The 11,651-nt window shown below is 45.1% G+C and overlaps 1 protein-coding gene across 1 annotated transcript in view; it reads right to left on the reverse strand.

The window, feature by feature from the left end:
* Positions 1-11,651, reverse strand: part of SV2B (synaptic vesicle glycoprotein 2B) — a 76,185-nt gene that overhangs the window by 19,381 nt on the left and 45,153 nt on the right. The window lies entirely within an intron of this gene.

Here is an 11,651-nt window from a genome sequence, read left to right on the forward strand (position 1 = left end):
ATGTCATAACAAAATCTCATAACTTCTTTGGGCTTCCTCACGTCCCCTGCTCCCACTTAAATCGTTGAGTAATTTTTTCAAGCAAATTATCATCTTATTTACCATCTTATTTCCACTCATTTAAAAATAGTCTAGCAATTCTCCAGAAGGTTTATATTTTCCTTAATCTCAATTATCGTCAAATTCCGGTCTAATTTAGTGGTGGCCAATTATTTTATGATCAAGCATCCTTCTTAACATTCAACCAAATTACAATATTTTTGTAGATAAATCTTAAATTTCTTCCAATCCTCTTCAATCCTTTCTTCTCCCAGGTCTCGGATTCTGCCAGTCATCTCCGCCAGTTGCATATAGTCCATCAGCTGCATCTGCCACTCTTCCAGTGTGGGTAGATCTTGAGTTTTCTAGTTCTTAGCGATGAGTATCCTTGCTGCCGTTGTTGCATACATAAAAAATGTTCGGTCCTTCTTTAACACCTTCTGGTCGACAATACCCAGGAGGAAGGCTTCTGGTTTCTTAGTGAAGGTATACTTAAATACCTTTTTCAGCTCATTATATATCATTTCCCAGAAGGCCTTCACTTTAGGGCAGGTCCACCAGAGGTGAAAGAATGTTCCTTCATTTTCTTTACATTTCCAACATTTATTATCAGGCAAATGGTATATTTTGGCAAGTTTAACTGGGGTCATGTACCATCTGTATATCATTTTCATTACATTTTCTTTCAAAGCATTACATGCAGTGAAGTTCAGCCCATTGGTCCACAACCTTTCCCAGTCCTCAAACATAATGTTATGCCCAATGTCCTGTGCCCACTTTATCATAGCCGATTTAACCATTTCGTCTTGTGTGTTCCATTTTAACAGCAAGTTATACATTCTAGATAATACCTTAGTCTTTGGTTCTAACAATTCTGTTTCCAGCTTCGATTTCTCCACCTGGAACCCTAACTTTTTATCATTTTTAAAAACTTCTTTAATCTGAGCGTAATGTAACCAGTCTCGCACTTTATCCTTCATTTTCTCCAAACTCTGCAATTTCCAATTGTCTCCATCTTTATCTAATATTTCCCAATATTTTGGCCATTTGGCCTCCATATTGGGTCTTTTTCGGGCCTTAGCTTCCAGAGGGGAAAGCCACCTCGGAGTTTTGTTTTCCAATAAGTCCAAAGGGGAGGTTTAAAAAAAAAAAAGAGAGAGAGAGAAGAAATGAACCTACTTCATTCCAGACAAAGCAAAGCAAAACAAGACAAAAATCAGATATATGTAGCCATGTTGGTCCAGAAAATGGATAAAGGAGACATTTATTTGTTGGCACGTTATTGGAAAATGACTTAATATGCATATAGAATAAGAGAACAAGAAGGAGATACCTTTAAAGAAGATTGGAAAATGCTTATTGAATATATGGGGGGGGTGTACACTTGAAAACGTTGACAGCACTAAGATAAATTCAACAGTGTAAACAAGTTTTGATGGATATAATAATGGAATACTGAATGGTTTAGTTTATGTAAAATATGCAGAGATTTATGATATGAAAAATGAACCATGGAAGGAGAAGAAAGGAAGTCACTGATACTTTAAGGTTGTTTAAATGAATATTTTAAATTGTAAAATTTATACACATAAAAGAGGAAAATGACTTAATTTGTATCTAACCAAAGCAATATAGCTATCTCTTGAAATTCTGGAGTTTGCAACTCCCCAAATTGCATGCAAAATAGTTCATGGTAGGGGGAGATGCACAGCAGTGTATTAGTGATAAGGGTGTTGCATAAATATTAGGGGAAATTGCTTGTAAAAATGCAAATATATTGTGCAAATGAAAAATTTGCATGAAAATGCACACTTTAAAAAAATAATAAGTAAAGCAATGCAGAAAGGGTGCAAACTGAATTTAAGACTGGGAAAAAAGAGAAACTGAAAGAAGCCAAAATAGTCAGAGCAGGGAAGGGAGAAAATGGATTGGGTGGTGGTGGTGCCAGCTAGGGCAGAGTGTTTGTGTGTGTTGTGGGCAAGCATGAATCTGCCCCTTGAGGGGAAATTTTGATGGTTGGAGGGTATGCATCACTGCCCCACCCCCTTTTGCCTCTGCCCCCACCTATCACTGACATGTTGCCTACCTGGGAAGTTGCCTACCAGGGGAAGTGGCCCTCATTGCTGAAAACATCTTCTTGTCCCTGCTTTGCATGCAGAAGTCCCCAGAATATGGGAATCCTGGGTAAAAAGGACATTAGATTGCAAGACTCTGCACCCAAGACTGCCATGAGGTGTTGTGAACTGCAAAAAATAGAAGTGCCACATTTTTTGGGCAAATGGACTTGAACAATATAAGGAGGCTTCACGTGTTTATAAGGGACTGGACTTCCAGACTGATGAAGCATTCTGGGTAACCTGAGAATTCCTGCAGAAAGCCCAGTGAGATGTGTGTATGACTAGGAGTGGGCCTGTGTATGTCCTAGTGATTGTAGTGGGACCAAGGCTCACATAGGGATGGATGGATCAGTCAGTTTCAATTATCTCCATTTCTGCAGCCATTTGCGTTTTCCCTTCTGAATTCTTACAAAAATTCATCATGCTTCAATTTCTCCTCATATGCCTCTTCGTATGCATTTTAGCTAATGTGCCCTGATATGCCCATTTTTACAAGCAATTTCCCCTAAAATGATGCATTTGGGTATGTTATTTTTCACAGATATCCCACGCTATGTGCATTTTTGTACACACTGGCTGGAGAACAGCATTCCCAAACACAGAGAGGTGCTAATTTCAAAGGACGGCTGTGTTTCAGTCTGTGTACCAGTTTGAGAAGTGTGAATGCAAACAAAATCACATTTCTCCTTCAGCCCAAGTGTTAACTGCATAGAATTTCAGCCTGAGTTCATCTCAGCTCTGAGTGAGATTATGTGCCCACAAGAGGGCGCTGCGAGCTGAGTCATCAGCGATGCCTTGCCTGACTAGTTGTTGCTACACTCAGAGAGATCAGAAATGCCGTGAGCCTCAGGCGGCCTAAGCAGCTTAAGGGCGCACGTGTCCTCTGTATGTGCCACCAGTGACAGGGGCAGGTGTTTGGCATCTTAGCCCTGCTAACTCATCCCAGTGCAACTGCTGCTGCAGGAAGATCAGCAGGGGAAGAGAGTTCAGTTGTGCTGAAAACCAGGAGGTGGGAGTTTAAAAATGGATGTTAATATGTCTCTTTGATTCTGTGATTGGATGGCAAGCAATAATTTTGGGTGTTTCTGATGGATCCTGGAGAGGGGAGAAAATGTTAATGTTGAATCAGTTGCTCGGAAAGATTACCAAGTTCCTTCTTTCAACACTTCCCTATTAAATCCTGGATTTTGGAAAGAGTGCTAAAGGCAGACTGTAGGAATGGGTGCAAAATTCAACTTCCCAGCAATCACATCTTCCTTCCTTCTTTCTTTTACTGCAAGCAGCTAGTCCTCAGGTCTCTAAAGATACCCATGAATGTGAAATGGGTGAGCAATTCCCGGTGGGCCAAATCCTGAACTCCTCCAGCCTGGTGGTCCAGCATTGACAGGTGGGCAAGAACACTCGTCTGTCAATCATTTGACATTATAATGATGTCAGGTGATTGATCGGTAGCTTGATCCCACCCTTTCAACGTTGGTCCTGGGTGATGAGGTTCAGGCAACCCTCCCCCCCCCATTTACACTTGTTTAAGATGTGTGTGACTGCACACATGCACATCGTACAAAAAATGGAAGTGACCCAAATATGTCACAAAAAGGGTAGAAACAGGTGGCGGCGAAACTGGGTGTTTGCAGGTGGTGTTCAGACCCCTCGGCTCTCACTTGTGGGGTGCCTCAGGGTTCTGTCCTCTCCCCCATGCTTTTTAACATGTAGATGAAGCGGCTGGGACAGATCATCAGGGGGTTTGGGCTGGGTGTTCATCAGTATGCGGATGATACCCAGCTCTACCTCTATTTCAAATCAGAACCAGTGAAGGTGGTGAAGGTCCTGTGTGAGTGCCTGGAGGCGGTTGGAGGATGGATGGCGGCTAATGGATTGAAGTTGAATCCTGACAAGACAGAAGTACTGTTTTGGGGCGACAGGAGGCGGGCAGATGTGGAGGACTCCCTGGTCCTGAATGGGGTAACTGTGCCCCTGAAGGGGTGCACAGCCTGAGAGTCATTTTGGACTCACAGCTATCCATGGAGGCGCAGGTCAATACTGTGTCCAGGGCAGCTGTTTACCAGCTCCATCTGGTACGCAGGCTGAGACCCTACCTGCCCATGGACTGCCTCGCCAGAGTGGTGCATGCTCTAGTTATCTCCTGCTTGGACTACTGCAATGCACTCTATGTGGGGCTACCTTTGAAGGTGACCTGGAAACTACAAATAATCCAGAATGCGGCAGCTAGACTGGTGACTGGGACCACATAACACCAGTCTTGAAAGACCTACATTGGCTCCCAGTAGGCTCTCCATATGTTTCCAAGCACAGTTCCAAGTGTTGGTGCTGACCTTTAAAGCTCTAAACAGCCTTGGTCCAGTATACCTGAAGGAGCATCTCCACCCCCATCATTCTGCCTGGACACTGAGGTCCAGCGCCGAGGGCCTTCTGGTGGTTCCCTCACTGCGAGAAGCCAAGTTACAGGGAACCAGGCAGGGGCCTTCTCAGTAGTGGCACTCGCCCTGTGGAACGCCCTCCCACCAGATGTCAAAGGAAAAAACAACTACCAGACTTTTAGGAGACATTTGAAGGCAGCCCTGTTTAGAGAAGTTTTAATATCTGAAGGACGATTGTATTTTAATATTTTGTTGGAAGCACCCAGATGGGTGGGGTATAAATAAATATTATTATTATTATTATTATTATTATTACTATTATTATTATTCAGTGGTGTTTCAAATATACACGTGATTTCAGTTAAAGGCACCCCTGTTTGGGGAAGTTTTAATGTTTGATGTTTTATTGTGTTTTTAATGTTCTATTAGGAGCTGCCCAGATGGGTGGGGTATGTATGCATGCATGCATGCATGTAGAAATAAATAAATAAATAAATAAGCAAACAAGCATGCAGTGCCTTGGAACGTAACCCCTCCGTAAATGGGGGATTGCATATACTGCACAAGCTGCATTGAACTCCCCATGGATCAGCTGCAATTCCAGCCTGATTTCTGCAGAGTGTGGGTATGCCTGGCAGCTCCCAGCAGGAATTGGCTGGTGTGCCCAAACCAAGCGAGATTGAACTTGGGTTACCAGATGTCCCCGTTTCCCGGGGACAGTCTCTGGATTTGCAAATAAGTCCCCGGACAAACTCCATCCCCGGAATGTCCCCGGATTTCATCTAATGTCCCCGGGAAACGCAGCAGTGGCAGTCTCAGCAGCCCGGAGCAGTTAGCTCTGGCTGGTTTCAGGAGCTGCTCAGAAGTCCCCATATTATGGTGGTGCAGGGGCTCTAAGATGCAGCTTCCAGGCTGCCTCCACCTTCCCTGACCCCAGCAACTAAGCTGTGAAGGGAGGCTTCATGCTGCCTATCAGAGCAGCCTCCCAATTCCTACTTGTGTGCAAGCAGGAGCCGGGCAGGGATCTCTCAACTGTGAAGGAAAGCTTCACAGGAGGGGGCAGGGATCTCTCAGTTAGGCAACAGGAAGCCTCCCTTCCCAGCTGAGGGATCCCTGCCCCCTTCTGCTTGCATGAAAGTAGGAATGGGATTGGGGCTGCTCCAATGGGAAGGGAGGTATCGTGCTGCCCAAGCCTCACCACCGCCACTGCCGCTCTCAGCCCTCCTTCTCCATCTTCCATGCCTGACCCACCGCGCACCACCTCCCCATCACCACTGAAGAATCAACAACTCAGGGGCTGCCCAGGCTCATGGAGAAAGGCCGCCCCTCTGCCACCGCCATTGCTGCAGCTTCAACACCCTGAACATGTTTTGTTTTGTTTTGTTTTGTTTTGTTTTGTTTTGTTTTGTTTTGTTTTGTTTTGTTTTGTTTTGTTTTGTTTTGTGTTTTGTTTTGTTTTGTTTGTTTATTGTGTCCCCAGATTCATTGAAAAAAATCTGGTAACCTTAGACTGAACTCCCTGCATACCTGCTGATTTGCAGCGGGTGGGATGGGACAACCTTGTTTTCATCAGCATTCATACATGCCAGCCAGTTTCCAGCAGGAGCTTGCTGGTGCACCCGAACGAAACAGGAATGAACAGCCTGTGCATCAGGTAATGCGTGGGGTGGAGGTGAGGAATTCAATCATGTTTTCTGCAGCCACATTGCTACCCTCTCCACATCTGATGTTTCCTGATACATCATGGGCCAATGGAGGGTCAGGTTTGGAGGGTCAGGTTTGGCTGGATGTGTTGCCCACCCTTACTCTGCATCAACTGCTGGCTTTGGAATGAATTCAGTTCTCCTGACTAGTCAAAAATTCAAACCCAAAACGCTTTGCTAAATTAAAAAGCAATGCAGCACAACAATAATAATATATAAGAGAAACAGTGGATGATTTCATAACAAAAGCCTTTAAAGCTCATGGTAATCAGACCTTGGAGGAATCCATAAATACTGTAATTTCTCCTAATAAGAATGTAAGCAAATCCCTTCATAGTGAATCACACAGTATTTAAGCTTTTCAGGATTTTGGCAGCAAGCCAGCTGCTGTTCCCTTTCATTTATTCATTGTTCCACTTTTTTTCCAAGGGGATTGTTAGTCAATGGATTGATCATGCATGCAACTATAGACGACACACAAGCAAACACATCCATTACAGAGTGTACTCTGCAATGAGATCTTGAAACCCAATTCACAGCTGGTTTGTAAGCTGTATGCATAAAAGGGTCCTGATCACTGTATGGATTATTGGACCCCGAGGACTGGCAATCGGCAACCCTCAAGCTAAATTCAGCCCTTGGAGAGATGCCATCTGCCACTTGTCCCTCTCCCTATTGAAGTGGCCAGCCGTCTTTGCCGTTTGGTGCTTCTTGAATGTCTTTTTGAGACAGAGGTGGGCAGAAGTCAAGTTGGGATGTCCTAGTAGAAGTCTGCAAGATATACAACAAACTGGCTTCCAACACCAGTTGTTTAGCAACAGTAACATCAAAGGGGCTTTCTTCCTGGGACTGTTGGGATAGCTCAGCAGTTAGCGCATGAGACTCTTAACCTCAAGGTCATGGCTTTGAGACCCACATTGGGTGAAAGATTCCTGCATTGCAAGGGCTTGGGCTACATGACCCTCAGGATCCCTTCCAACTCTTCAGTTCTATGATTCTAGGATTCCCCCATAAATTAGGCTGCTAAAATGATAAAAGATAGCCAGGAGAGGCCTTTTCTGTGACCTCAGTTCTGTTCTGGTAGACAATGCAGAGCTTGTCAGTACAATGGGTCAGCATCCTGTTCTCACATTGGCATGTGGGAAGTCCACAAGCCACATCAATGGATCAGTGGTCTGACTTGGTGTGAGATTAATGGGGGATGAAGCTATCAAAGGCTACTAGCCATCAGAGCTGTGTTCTCTCCTCGTTTTCAGAAGCACCGTGCCTCTCATTATCAGCTGCTTGGAATTGCATGGGGATAACTCAGGTTTGGGTCCTGGTTGCAGGCTTCCCATTCAGGCATCTGGTTGGCCACTGTGAAAACAGGATGCTAGATTAGATGGGCCTTTGCTCTGATCCAGCAGCCAGGCTCTTCTCATGTTTATTTGCTAAAGCTCCATTGCTCAACCTCTGACCCAACCCCTCTCCAATACAGGGATAGTGGCCCACTGGTCAGGGCTGTTATACTGTTTACTGGGTGGGTGGGGACACTGGTGTCCTCCAGATGTTGAACTCCAGATGGCATAGTCCCAGACAATTAACCATCCTGGCTGGGGCTGATGGGAGTTGAGATCCAACAACCTCTGGAAGTCCAGAGGTTTGTCTCCCTTGGTTTGTTGCAGTTTGCTTTGGGTGATGCCTCTGGCTTAACCCCTTAGGCTTTCCACCTACACACACAACATGAAACTAAACCAAAGTTTGCAGAATTCAGCCCTTGTTACTCATCCTTTCCCCTCCTTCTTCTCCCTACCCAACTGTTGAAAAATAAAAATTAAGTTCCTTGGGGCAGAGGCAAACACAACACCTATTGCTTGTGCTACTCTGTCAAGCACTGTCAACAGTGAACTGCCATGCACAAAGTATTATGTGAAGCACCTTTTTCAGTTAAGACAGCTGCTGGGAGCTGCTGCCCAAAGTATCTGGAGGGCACCAGATTGGGGAAGAGCTGTACAGAAGCATCACCTGATGCCATCAAGGAAGTTCATGCATTCTGCCTGAGTTCACGCTGTTGCTCCCAGATTAAAAACTGAACGGCCAGGCTGGATAAATTGCTTTCTGCAGAGAAAATCCAACTTCCCAGCTGTTCATCCTAAGCTCCTTAAAAACGGAAGAACACACAAATGTATCTGATCCAGTGAGCCAACCCATCCATTTTGCTTTTAACAAAAGACCACGTTCTCATTCGAACACTAATGTGCTTCCCTGGCAGTCTATGCAGATACTGTCCAGGGTTGTTGTCAGGGAATAGGGAGCCTGGGTCTTTTGTGCAATCTCCAGCCCCTTCCCCTACTTGTGGGCTTCCCACAGCCACTTGGTGATTATAGGATGCATGAATAGATGGGTCTTTGGTTTGATCCAGCATGGCTCTTCTTATGTTCTTGAAGTCCCAGGTTCAAGTCCTGACACCTCCAAATAGGGCTGGCAGAGGTCGCTGTCTGAAACCCTGGAAAGCCCCTGCCCCAACATCTGGTGCTCTTCAGTTGTTGGGCTTCCAACTGCCATCAGCTCTAGCCAGCATGGGATGCTTGGAACTGGTGTGCCACAACATCCGGCAAGCATCATGTTGGCTATTCCTAGTTGGACCAGTAGTCCAATTCAGTGAAAGTATGTTCCTAAAAGGAGGGTGGTTCTTCTATGATTCAGCACATGCTTCGCATGCAGAAAGGGAAGGGGTCCTCTTGTCCTGTTTATTGGTTTCCCAAATGCATCTGGATGGTTAAATGGGCCTTTGGTCTGATCTGCCAATGCTGCCAACGCTCTTCTAATGATCTCAGAGGTCAGCAACTGGGAAGTCTTCAGCTTCACATGGTCCCATGAGTGACCCTATTTGGCACTCTGATCTCCCTCTGCTCTTATTATTTTTCCTGGTAGACATGCGGGTGAATGGAGAAGAAAACCTTCCTTCCTCTCACTAACATCCCTCGGTCTCCTCTCATCCCCTCTCTCATTTACATCATGAGCATGATGGATACATTTCAAAACAAGCTTGCCTCCCTCACATTACATGCATTTTTATATGAACACCAGGACTTCCTAGAGCACGGATTCCCAAACTTGGGTCTCCAACTGTTTTCATCATCCTTGACCACTGGTCCTGCTAGTTAGGGATGATGGGAGTTGTAGTCCAAAAACAGATGGAGACCCAAGTTTAGGAAACTCTGCTTTAGAGGTATCTATATTTTGGGGGTAGGGGCTGGGGGCCTCTAAAGCATGGAGCCAAAGAGTGGATTCAAGTGCAGCATGCCTCCAGCAGCTGGCTCCTTCTCCTTCTCCTCCTTCTCCTTCTGCCATGGAGGGGAAGGAGGGTCGGAACACCCTCTTGCTGGTGGTAGCACCAAGAGAAGGTGGAAGAGGAGCTGCAGGCAATTGAGCCATGTGGCTGCTGCATTTGGCTCTGCCCCCAACTCCTCCAGATGTCCTGACCTCATGCGTGTGACGTGGGGACATCGGTATGTCACAAACACGAGAAGAGCAAGATAAAAATGATTCACATAAATAAATTGGAATACATGCAAACATACATAGCCCCTAGCATACTGACTATCAGCTCTACAAATAGATTTGGGTTAGTTATATGCCCTTGAGGCCAGCAACCCAAGTTCAGGACCCATTCTGTTATTTATTCAAAATCCTGCCATATATATACTTTGTATCGACACCGAGCAGTAATGAAAAATCTCCCTAGCCAGGCATAGTCTAAAGCACTTGCGTCATTTAAAATTTCAAGGTGGGTGGGAACAGAACAGGGCAGATTTCTGGAGGAATGTTATTTCTACAATCCAAGTTTTCTCCCCCACTCATGCTGTGCAGTAGTCCAGGCACATTGAAATGACTAATTATTCTAACTAAGCCTGGGTTCATTCTTCATCATTTTATTCTGTGCAAGAAGCCTGGATGGAGGGAGGGCAGCTGCCTCTTGCAAAATGCAGATGAACTTCTTCCAAACTGGCTGAGAACAGCACCTATGCTTAAACCAGCCACTTAAGCCACTTTAAATCCAATATAAATTAATAGGGATGGGCTATCCTGAATCTGCTCTTGCCTGCTCTGGTTTTTTCCAGCAATGCTATGCTGAAAATCCCTCCTCCATCCCTCCTACCCCAACCATTCTCCATCAATTAATGGAACAGGAAATGGCAATCATACATTATCAAAGGTGAAGAGAAAAAAATTGTGAAATTCTCAATGGTGGGGTTTGATGTTTCATGGTATTTATCTTACATTTGAGGTGGCCAAATGGTGTTTGTGAATGTCCTTTCTTTATCCTGCAACTCATCTCATAAGACTATAAGAAGAACCTGTTGGATCAAGCCAATGGCCCCTCTAATCCAGTTCCTGTTCTCAAAGTGGCCAACTAGATGCCCTAATGGGAAACCCACAAGCAGGACCCAAGCACAAGTACACCTTCTGCGGCTTCCAGCAACTGGTATTCGGAATTATTATCGCATCCAACCATGGAGGCAGAGCATGGTGATCTTAAAGGTAAAGGTACCCCTGCCCGTACGGGCCAGTCTTGCCAGACTCTAGGGTTGTGCGCTCATCTCACTCTATAGGCCGGGAGCCAGCGCTGTCCTCAGACACTTCCAGGTCACGTGGCCAGCATGACAAGCTGCATCTGGCGAGCCATCGCAGCACATGGAACGCCGTTTACCTTCCCGCTGGTAAGCGGTCCCTATTTATCTACTTGCACCTGGGGGTGCTTTCGAACTGCTAGGTTGGCAGGCGCTGGGACCGAACGACGGGAGCGCACCCCACCGCGGGGATTTGAACCGCCGACTGTGCGATCGGCAAGTCCTAGGCACTGAGGTTTTACCCACAGCGCCACCCGCGTCCCTGGATGGTGGCCTTAACCTCCATCAATTTGTCCAATCCTCTTGTAAAGCCATCCAAGCCAGTGGCCATTGCTGCCTTCTGTGGGAGTGAATCCCATAGTGAATCCCATAGTTTAACTATGTGCTGTGTGAATAAATACATCCTTTTATCTGTCCTGAATCTCCCAACATTCAGTTTCCTTGGATGTCCATGAGATCTAGTGTTATGAGGGAGGGAGATGATAGATGATAGATCTAGCTAGCTATCATCTATCTATCTATCAGATAGATAGAGAGATAGATGATAGATGATAGATAGATGATAGATAGATGATAGATAGATAGATAGATAGATAGATGATAGATAGATAGATAGATAGATAGATAGATAGATAGATAGATATAGATAGATGATAGATAGATAGACAGATGATAGATAGATGATAGATAGATAGATAGATAGATGATAGATAGATAGATTGATAGATGATAGATAGATAGATAGATGATAGATAGATGATAGATGATAGATAGATAGATAGATAGATAGATAGATAGATA

Source organism: Podarcis erhardii (assembly GCF_964252035.2).
Source record: "Podarcis erhardii genome assembly, chromosome: 14".
NCBI lineage: Eukaryota > Metazoa > Chordata > Lepidosauria > Squamata > Lacertidae > Podarcis > Podarcis erhardii.